Genomic DNA, 11,100 nt, shown 5'->3' with positions numbered 1-11,100 from the left:
CCTTCATCTTCAACTCTATATCTATATCTATATCTATATCTATATCTATATCTATCTATCTATCTGTCTACCTATTTATCTAAGCACACATACATATAATTTTTTCCCTCCAACTACCCTAATGCTGATAAATGCCTCTTGAGTTACAAATATGATCTTTCCATGCAGGGATGTAAACAGTTCAACCTTAATAAGTCTCTTATGATTTTCTCTTTCCTGTTTACCTCTTCATGTTCCACTTGAGTCTTGTATTTGAAAGTCAAATTTTCTGTTCAGCTCTAGTCTTGTCATCAAGAATGCTTGAACATCCTCTGTTTCACTCAATATCCATGTTCCCCTTGAAAGATTATATTCAGTTCTGCTGGGCAAGTGATTCTTGGTTGTAATCTTATCTCTTTGCCCTCCTGAATATTATATTCCATGCTCTGTGGTCCCTTAATATAGAAGCTCCTAAATCTTGTGCTATCCTGATTATGTTTCCACAATACTTGAATTGTTCTTTCTGGCTGCTTGCTGAGGCCTGTTTTGCCTGCACACCCATTCTGACCTGCCTTTCTCTCCCAACCTGGCACTATATACCTTCCTGATCAACCATCCAGGCTGTCTTGGGCTGGAAATTTCTTTCACTGTCTTTTTGTGGGTTCTGCTGATCTAGAATTTGTTTAGAATCATTTTTTACAGGTATTTGGAAAGTTTTGAGGGAGAGCTCAAGCAAGTCACTGCTTTTACTCTGTCATCTTGGCTTTGCCCCCTGAAAGATATAATTAGTAAATTTAAGGTACAACTCATATTTATAATAATGAGTTTTATTTTTGTACCTTTCATGTGTACCCTGATGGAAAAATAAGTGATTTTACTACAATAAATAGAATGTGGAATTAATTGGTTTGGATGGGATTTCATTATTTAATTATGTGATTTTTTTATTTTTTATTACTTTATTTTGATTTATCAACAATCATTTCCATAAGCTTTTGAGTTTTACATTTTTCTCCCCCTCCTTCCCAAAGATGGCATGCAATCTGATATTGACTATACAAATACATTCCTATTAAACATGTTTTCACCTTAGTGATATTGTAAGGAAGAATTCGAACCAATAGGAGTAACCACAATAAAGAGAAAACAAAACAAAACAGAAGAAAAAAATAGAAAAATAGTATGCTTCAATCTGCATTCAAACTCTTTCTTTGGATGAGGATGGCATTTTCTATCATGAGACTGTTGGAGATGTCTTAGATCCTGGCATCACTGAGAAGGGCTAAGTCTATCAGTGTTAGTCATCATACAACATGACTGTTACTTTGTACAATGTTCTCCTGGTTTGGCTCACTTCACTCAACAGAAGTCCATAAAAGTGTTTCTAGGTTTTTCTAAAGTCCATTGCTTGGCATTTCATATAACAAGATAGAATTCCATTACATTCATATATCACAACTTGTTCAGTCATTCCCCAATTAATGGGCATCCTCTCAATTTCCAATTCTTTGCCACCACAAAAAGAACTGCTATAAACATTTCTGTACATGTGAATTCTTTTCCCATTTGTATTATCTCTTTGAGATACAGCCCTGGAAGTGTGATTGCTGGGTCAAAGTATATGCACATTTTTATAACCCTTTGGCCTATAAATAGTTCTGAATTGCTCTTCAAAATGGTTGGATCAGTTCCCAACTCCATCAACAATGCATTAGTATTCCAATTTTAACATATCTTCTCCAGTATTTATTATTTTCCTCTTTCCTTATGTTGGCCATTCTGAAAGGTGTGATGTGGTAGATGTGAAGTTGTTTTGATTTGCATTTCTCCAATAAATAGTGATTTAGAGCATTTTTTCATATGACTGTAGATGACTTGAATTTCTTTATCTGAGAACTGCCTGTTCTAATCCTTTGATCATTTATCAATTGGGGAATGACTTGTAGTCTTATAAATTTTACTTAATTTTTTAAATATATTTTAGAAAAAGGCCCTTATCAGAGACACTGGTTGTAAAAAATTCTTTCCCAATTTTCTACTTTCCTTCTAATCTTGATTACATTGGCTTTGTTTGTGCAAAAACTTTTCAATTTAATGTAATCAAAATTATCCATTTTGCATTTCATAATGTTCTCTATCTCCTGTTTGGTCATGAATTTTTCTGTTCTTTATAAATCTGATAGGCAAACTATTCCTTGCTATCCCAGTTTGCTTGTAGTATCACCCTTTATATTTAATCATGAACCCATTTTGACTTTATTTTGGCATATGGTGTGAGATTTCAATCTATGCCTAGTTTCTGCCATACTCTTCTCCAGTTTTCCCAGCAGTTTTTGTTAAATTGCAAATTCTTATCCCAGAAGCTAGGGTCTTTGAGTTTATCAAATAGTAGATTACTATAATCATTGACTACTGTTCCTTGCGTACTTAACCTATTCCACAGATCCACCACTCTATTTCTTAGCCAGTACCAAGTAGTTTTGATGATTGCTGCTTTACAATACAATTTTAGATCTGGAAAAGCTAGTCCATCTTCCTCTGAATTTCTTTTCATTAGTTCCCTTGATATTCTGGACCTTTTGTTATTTCAAATGAATCTTGTTATTATTTTTTCTATCTCTATAAAACATTTTTTGGTAGTTTAAGTGGTATGACACTGAATAAGTAAATTAGCTTAGGTAGAATTGTTATTTTTATTTTATTAACTCAGCCTACCCATGAGTAACAGATGTATTTCTAATTATTTAGATCTGACTTTATTTGTGTGAAAAGTGCTTTATACTTTTGATCATATAGTTCCTGGATTTGTTTCAGGAGGTAGACTCCTTAATATTTTATAGTGTCTACAGTAACTTTAAATGGAATTTCTCTTCCTATCTCTTTCTCTTGGGCTTTGTTGATAATATATAGAAATGATAATAAATTAAGTCAGTTTATTTTATAACCTGCAACTTTGCTAAAGTTGTTCATTTTTTCAAGTAGTTTTTACTTGATTCTCAAGGATTCTCTTAGTATATGATCCTATCATCCACGGAGGGTGATGGCTTTGTTTCTTCTTCTCCTGTTCTAAGACCTTCAATTTATTTTTTTTCTCTTATTGCTAAAGCTAATGTTTCCAGTGTGATATTGAACAACAGTGGTGATAATGGACATCCTTGTTTCACCCCTGATCTTATTGGAAATGCTTCTAGTTTGTCTCCATTACATATTTTGCTTGCTGGAGGTTTTAGATAGATGCCACTTATTATTTTAAGGAAGATTCAATTAATTCCTATGCTTTCTAGTGTTTTTAATAGTGATGCATATTGTCTTTTGTCAAAAGCTTTTTCTGCATCTCTTGAGATGATCTTGTGGTTTCTGTTAGTTTTGTTGTTGATATGATAAATTATGCTGATAATTTCCTAAAAGATGCTGTCCAGGCTCTTTTTCTCATCATGATTTTCAGGTAGACCAATAATTTTTCAATTTTATCTCCTGGATCTATTTTCCAGGTCAGTTATTTTACCAATGAGGTATTTTATGTTTTCATCTCTTTTTTCATTATTTTGTTTCTGTTTGACTGATTCTCACTCTCCCATAAGGTCATTAGCTTCCATTTGTCCAATTCTAAATTTTAACAAATTGTTTTCCTCTATTAGATTTCATACCTCTTTTTCCATTTGGCAAATTTTACTTTTAAGGAGTTCTCCTCAGTGAGTTTTTGTATTTCCTTTTCCATTTGGCCAATTCTGCTTTTAAGTTGTTTTCTTCAGTGTACTGTTTGTTTTTCCAATTTGACCAATTTTTTTTTTAAGGACTTATTTTCTACAGTTAATTTTTGTCCTTCCTTATCCAAGCTATTGACTCTCTCTTGCATACTTCTCATTTCTTTTCCCAATTTTTCTTCTCTATTATTTGACTTTTAAAATCCTTCTTGAGCTCTTCCAAGAAGGCTTTTTGGGCTCCAGACCAGTTCATAATCCCTTTAGAGGTTCAAGATGTGGGTTTGTTGACAGCGTTGTCCTCATCAGAATTTCTGCCTTGATCCCATAATAAAAAATCTATAGTATATTTCTTTTGTTCATGGTGTTTGCTTATTTCTTTGCCAAAAAAAAATTGAGGTCTCCTGCTGGGGAGCAGGGGACACTGACTCAAGATTCTTGTGTTGGGAGGCCAGGGCCTAGTCACTAGCTTTGTGTACTGGGGCCTCAAGTGCTGGCAGTTGGAGGCTATAGTGTTCTTGCAGGTTACCTGGTTTTGGGGTAGAATCAGCAACACTGGAACTCCAGGGGTAGGATTGGGTAGTCTGGCCTTGGAAGTTGCCTGCTCACCCATGTCTTTCCTTTCCCTCCTTTTGCATTGTTCAGCACCTTTCAGATGGATGTTTTGCTGCTGTGGAATGTGTCTTTGCATGGGGCCCTTGGAGCACTTCTCAGAGTTTTTCTGGAGACTGGGAGACTTGATTCCTGTAGAACACCAAGGCATGTGGTGATTTTCTGAGTTGGTTTCCACTGGTTCCTCTGCCCATACTGAGGGAGATGTGGGTCTTGGTGTTGGTGCTTGCCTTCTCCACCACCTGTGTTTCAGGATCTCTTCCTGGTATGTTGAGGTGAGGCTTTCTGCTAGTTTCCTGGAACACCTCCCATGTTGTACTGCTCCCCTTCCCCCAGAGCAAGAGGGGGCTTTCCCATTAATCCCTCAAGCTACCTGGGATACTGCACTGCTGCACCCTGTCTTTCTTCTGGTTCAGTTCTTCCAGTGTTTTACCTGGGGTAATATTTTCTGAGCTTTTAGAAATTAATAAGGGACAGTAAGAGCAACTTACTTCTTACTCCACCATCTTGGCTTCCCTTATCCTATGTGATTTTTAATAACTGTTTTCCCTTGGCTTGATTGAATTTGGCCTAAATCAAATGTTTGGGGCAAGGTTGGAGTGATGCAAAATGACCAAATCTCTATTTTGGTGGAGGATTAAGTGTGGAGGGCATTTATTTGTGGTGATCAAGGTAAAGTTGAAGAAATCCATACTTTACAATCTATGTTTGTACTTCATAAGCTGGAAGGAATTGTTGCTTGTTGATTAGAAGCAATTTCATAGAGTACTTAGCCTGATTTCTTCCATACACTCACATGTTCTCACTCAGCACTCAAGGTCTTAGCATTCAGGAATGTTGAGGAATCCCTTGTTCCCTGGGAGAGTAGCATGGGAAGGTGACTACTTGCAAAAGGATTGGCAACAAGGTAGGAAGAGTTACTCATTCAAAAAACTTTAAAGGGAGTACTACCAAGAGTGTGCTGTTGTGTTTAACAACTCTATCTCCAAATGGGGACACACTAGAAGTATTTCCAATAAAATTGGGGGTGAAACAAGGATGTCCATTATCACCATTGTTGTTCTATATTGTACTGGAAATGTTAGCTTTAGCAGTAAGAGAAGACAAAGAAATTGAAGGTATTAGAAATAGCAAAGAAGAAACAAAGCTATCACTCTTTGCAGGTGACATGATGATATACATAGAGAATCCTAGAGAATCAATTAAAAAACTACTTGAAATAATAAACAATTTTAGCAAAGTTGTAGGCTATAAAATAAACACACATAAATTATCAGCATTTTTATATATTGCCAATAAAGCCCAAAAGCAAGAGATGGAAAGAGAAATTCCATTTAAAGTTACTCTAGACATTATAAAATATTTAGGAGTCTACATAGTGAAACAAACCCAGGAACTATATCAACACAATTACAAACACTTTTCACACAAATAAAATCAGATCTAAATAACTGGAAAAACATCAGTTACTAATGGGTAGGTTGAACTAATAGAATAAGAATGACAATTCTACCTAAGCTAATTTACTTATTTAGTGCCATACCAATCGAACTACCAAAAAATTATTTTATAAAGTTAGAAATAATAATAACAAGATTCATTTGGAAAAAACAAAAGGTCCAGAATATCAAGGGAACTAATGAAAAGAAATGCAGGGGAGGGGCCTAGCCATTCCAGATCTTAAATTGTATTATGAAGCAGTAATCATCAAAACTGCTTGGTACCGGCTAAGAAATAGAGTGGTAGATCAGTGGAATAGGTTAAGTATGCAAGACTCATTAGTCAATGACTATAGTAATCTATTATTTGATAAGCCCAAAGACCCCAGCTCCTGGGATAAGAACCCAGTCTTTGAAAAAAACTGCTGGGGAAACTGGAAAAGAGTATGGCAGAAACTAGGCATAGACCAAAATCTCACACCATATACCAAAATAAAGTCAAAATGTGTTCATGATTTAGATATAAAGACTGATACTGTAAGCAAACTGGGCTAGCAAAGGATAATTTACCTATCAGATTTATGGAGAACAGAAGAATTCATGACCAAACAGGAGATAGAAAACATTAGAAAAAGCAAAATGGATAACTTTGATTACATTAAATTGAAAAGTTTTTGCACAAACAAAGCCAATGCAATCAAGATTAGAAGGAAGGTAGAAAATAGGAAAAGAATTTTTACAACCAGTCTCTCTAATAAGGGCCTCATTTCTAAAATATATAGAGAATTAAATCAAATTTATAAGAATACAAGTCATTCCCCAATTGATAAATGGTCAAAGGATAAGAACAGGCATTCTCAGATGAAGAAATTAAAGCCATCTATAGTCATATGAAAAAATGCTCTAAATCACTAATGATTATAGAAATGCAAATCAAAACAACTCTGAGGTACCACATCACACCTATCAGATTGACTAACATGACAAAACAGGAAAATGATAAATGTTGGAGAAGATATGTTAAAATTGGAACACTAATGCATTGTTGTTGGAGTTGTAAAGTGATCGAACCATTTTGGAGAGCAATTTGGAACTATGCCCAAAGGGCTATAAAAATATGCATACCTGTTTACCCAGTAATAGCACTTCTAGGGCTGTATCCCACAGAGATCATCCAAATGAGAAAAGGACTCACATGTGTAGAATCATGTATAGCAGCTTTTTGCAGTGGCAAAGAATTGGAAATGGAGAGAATGCCCATTGAGGGCAAATGACTGAAAAAATTGTGGTGTATGAATGTGATGGAATACTATTATGCTAGAAAAAATGTTGAGCAGGCAGATTTCAGAAAAACCTGGAAAGACTTGTATGGACTGATGCTGAGTGAAGTGAGCAGAACCAAGAGAACATTGTACACAGCAACAGCCATGTTGTGTCATGACTTATGTTGATAGACTTAGCCCTTCTCAGCAATGGAAGTATCTAAGACATCTCTAAAGATCTCATGGTGGAAAATGCTATCCACATCCAAAGAAAGAACTATAGAGTTTGAATGCAGATTGAAGTATACTATATGCTATTTTTTTCTTCTATTTTGTTTAGTTTTCTCGTTCTTTTGGTTCGTCCTATTGATTCTAATTCTTCCTAACAACATCAGTAATGTGAAAATATGTTTAATAGGGATTTATATGTATAGCCTACATCAGATTGCATGCCATCTTGGGGAGGGTGTTGAGGTGGGAGGGGGAGAAAAATTTAAAACTCAAATACTTATGTAAATGATTGTTGATAAATTAAAAAAAATAATAAAAAAAATTAGTCCTTCTCTTAAGAAAGTAGGCTCCCCCAGAGGCAAACTCAGTCCACAGGTCCAAACCTAAGTGCCACCTGAGTGGGAAAGGGTGAGTATCCAAGAGCCCAACAGTGGTTTTATCCATTCTGTTATGCTTATTCCACTGCCTACTTATAAATTGGTTTCAGTAAATTTTTATCCACAGCTGCTTGGAAATGATAACATAAACGCTCATTATGCATTCAGACATAGCATATTATTCTCCTTCTCTGGCAAACGGGTTTCTTCAAATATGGATTAAGTGTTCACCAAGTGCAAAGCACTATAACAGGCAGTGAGGGAAAGATAAATATAGAGTAAGACAATGTTATAGCTTTTACACTTTACAAAGTTTAATAGAGGTCCAAAATATACAGAAATAACTTTAAAAATATGAAATGATACGATAAAGAATAGAAGGTGCAAAGTAAGGGACTGGGTTCTTCTGTTTGTCTTTTAAAGCCTTTTGTTATAACTTGTGCCTTTTTTATCTTTCCAGTTCTCTTAAAATCTACTCCTCTCTGTGTATTCTATGATCAAGAGACACTGACTTCCTTGTTTGTCCTCATGCAAGACATTTCATCTGCTGGCTCCATACATTTTTACTTGTTGGATTCATGAATAAAGTTCTCTTTTTCTCTCTCTGCCTCCAGCACATTCAAGTTGCAACTAAAATCAACCTGCTACAAGAAGCCTTTCCTGATCCACTTTAATAATAGTTCTTTTCTTCTGTTTGTAAATAGTTGTTTGCATTTTCTATCTTCCATTACAATAAAATTTCCTTGAAGGCAGTTAGGTATTGCTTTTGCCTTTCTTTTTTTTTTTGTCAATCAATATGCATTTATTAATCACCTTCTACATGACAGCCCTTCTGCTAAGTATTTGAGATGCATAGAATTGTAAAATACAATCAATAAATTTGAAATAATCAAAAGAGGAAAAACACTAGAAATAAAGGGGAAAGGGCAATAACAGATCCTTAAAGTATCACTGTGCAGGAAAAGTAGTGCCTGCTTTTAGGTGGGCAATAGTTAGCATGCATGAGATAAAACTAAGAGTCAAGAAAATCTGAGTTCAATACTTGTCTTTTGACACATGATGCATAGGGAACAGCAGTCAAATCACTTAACATTTGGTGTCCCAGACAATTTTCACATTTCTTTTTTTTATTAATAAATTTATTTATTTTTAGTTTTCAACATTAACTTCCACAAGATTTTGAGTTCCAAATTTTCACCACATCTCACACCTCCCCCCACCCAAAGATGGCATGCATTCTGAATACCCCTTCCCCTAGTCTGCCTTCCCTTCTATCTCTCTCCACCCTTCTTTTATCCCCTTCCCCTTCTATTTACCTATAGGGAAGGATAGATTTCTGTACCCCATTTCCTGTATTTCTTATTTTCCAGATGCATGTGAAAACAATTTTTTGTAACTTTTGTTTTTAAAACTTTGGGTTCCAAATTTTCTCCCTTCCTCCCTCCCCACCCACCCTCACTGAAAAGGCAAACAACTCAATACAGGTTATACATGTGCAGTTGTGCAAAATACTTCCATAGTAGTAATGTTGTGAAAAACTAACTCTATTTCCCTTAATCCTATTCTGCCCCCCCAATTATTCTATTCTTTCTGTTGACCCTGTCTGTCCTCAGAAGTGTTTGCTTCTGATTATCCCTTCTCCCAATCTGCCCTCCCCTCTATCAGCTCCCTGCTCTCATGTCTCCTTCCCCCTCCATTTTCCTGTAGAGTAAGATAGATTTCCATACCCACTTGAGTGCATATGTTATTCCCTCCTTAAGCAAAATCTGATGAGAATAAAATTCACTCATTTCCTCTACCTTCCCCCATTTCCAATCCAAAATAAGAGCCTTTTCGTTTCGGCTTTTTTTGTGAGATAATTTATCCCATTCTACCTCTCCCTTTTTCCTTCTCCCCATATAATAGTCTCTCACTACTTAATTTTATTCTCCAGATACCACCCCTTCATCTTCAACTCACCCTGTGCTCTCTATCTATCTATACATACATACATACACACATATATATATATATATATAATATATATGTTTTTTCCTTCCAACAACCCTAATACTGACAAAGGTCTCATGAGTTACAAATGTCATCTTTCCATGCAGGAATGTAAACAGTTCAACCTTAATAAGTCTCATATGATTTCTCTTTCCTGCTTACCTCTTCATGTTCCACTTGATTCTTGTATTGGAAAGTCAAATTTTCTATTCACCTCTGGTCTTTTCATCAAGAATGTCTGAAAGTACTATATTTCACTGAATCACCATTTTTTCCCCTGAGGGATTATACTCAATTTTGCTGGGTAGGTGATTCTTGGTTGTAATCCTATCTCCTTTGCCCTCCAGGAATATTATGGTCCATGCCCTGTGGTCCCTTAATGTAAAATCTGCTAAATCTTGTGTTATCCTGATTGTGTTTCCACAATACTTGAATTGTTTCTTTCTGGCTGCTTGTAATATTTTCTCCTTGACCTGGCAACTCTGAAATTTGGCTATAATATTGCCAGGAGTTTTCCTTTGGGGATCTCCTTCAGAAGGAGATTGGTGGATTCTTTCAATTTCTATTTTGACCTCTGGTTCTAAAATATCAGGGCAGTTTTCCTTCATAATTTCTTGAAAGATGATGTCTAGGTTCTTTTTTTGATCATGGCTTTCAGATAGTCCAATAATTTTTTAAATTCTCTCTCCTGGATTTATTTTCCAGGTCAGTTGTTTTTCCAATGAGATATTTCATATTGTTTTCTAATTTTTCATTATTTTGGATTTGTTTTACAGTGTCTTGATTTCTCAGACAGTCACTAGCTTCCAATTGCTCCATTCTAATTTTTAAGGACGTATTTTCTTCAGTAAGCTTTTAGAATTCCTTTTCCATTTGGCCATTTTTATGGGACTCTCCTCCTCATGGGCTTTTTGAACCTCTTTAACCATTTGGGTTAGGCTATTTTGTAAGTTTTTTTTTCAATATTTTTTGCATCTCCTTTATCGAGCTGTTGACTTGTTTCTCATGATTTTCTTGCTTCATTCTCATTTCTCTTCCCAGTTGTTCCTCTACTTCTCTTACTTGCTTCTCAAAATCCCTTTTGAGCTCTTCCACAGCCTAGAACTGATTCATATTTTTCTTGGAGGCTTTGGATGTAGGAGCTTTGACTTTGTTGTCTTCTTCTGGTTGTATGTTTTGATCTTCTTTGTCACCAAAGTAAGATAAAGTAGTTTGATTCTTCTTGTGAGGTTTGCTCATGATCCCAGCCAATTACTTGAGTTTTAAACTCTTTGTTAAGGTATGAGTCTGCTTCCAATGTGGAGAATGTACTGTTCCAAGCTTCGGGGATTTGTACAGCTGTTTTCAGAGACACTTCTTGGGACCTGAAAATTTTCAGTTCTTCCAAGGTGTTATGATAAGGAGTAAGGTGTTTCCTCTCCACTGCCACAGCAAGGTCCACCACACCAGCACTACTCCTTGCCTCTCAGAACTGTGACCCAGATCCAAGCATAGACAAAGCAAGAGATTC

Source organism: Vombatus ursinus, unplaced genomic scaffold (genome assembly GCF_900497805.2).
Source record: "Vombatus ursinus unplaced genomic scaffold, bare-nosed wombat genome assembly UNPS02014832.1, whole genome shotgun sequence".
In the NCBI taxonomy this organism is placed as follows: Eukaryota; Metazoa; Chordata; class Mammalia; order Diprotodontia; family Vombatidae; genus Vombatus; species Vombatus ursinus.
Note: the sequence above shows the minus strand (reverse complement) of the source record.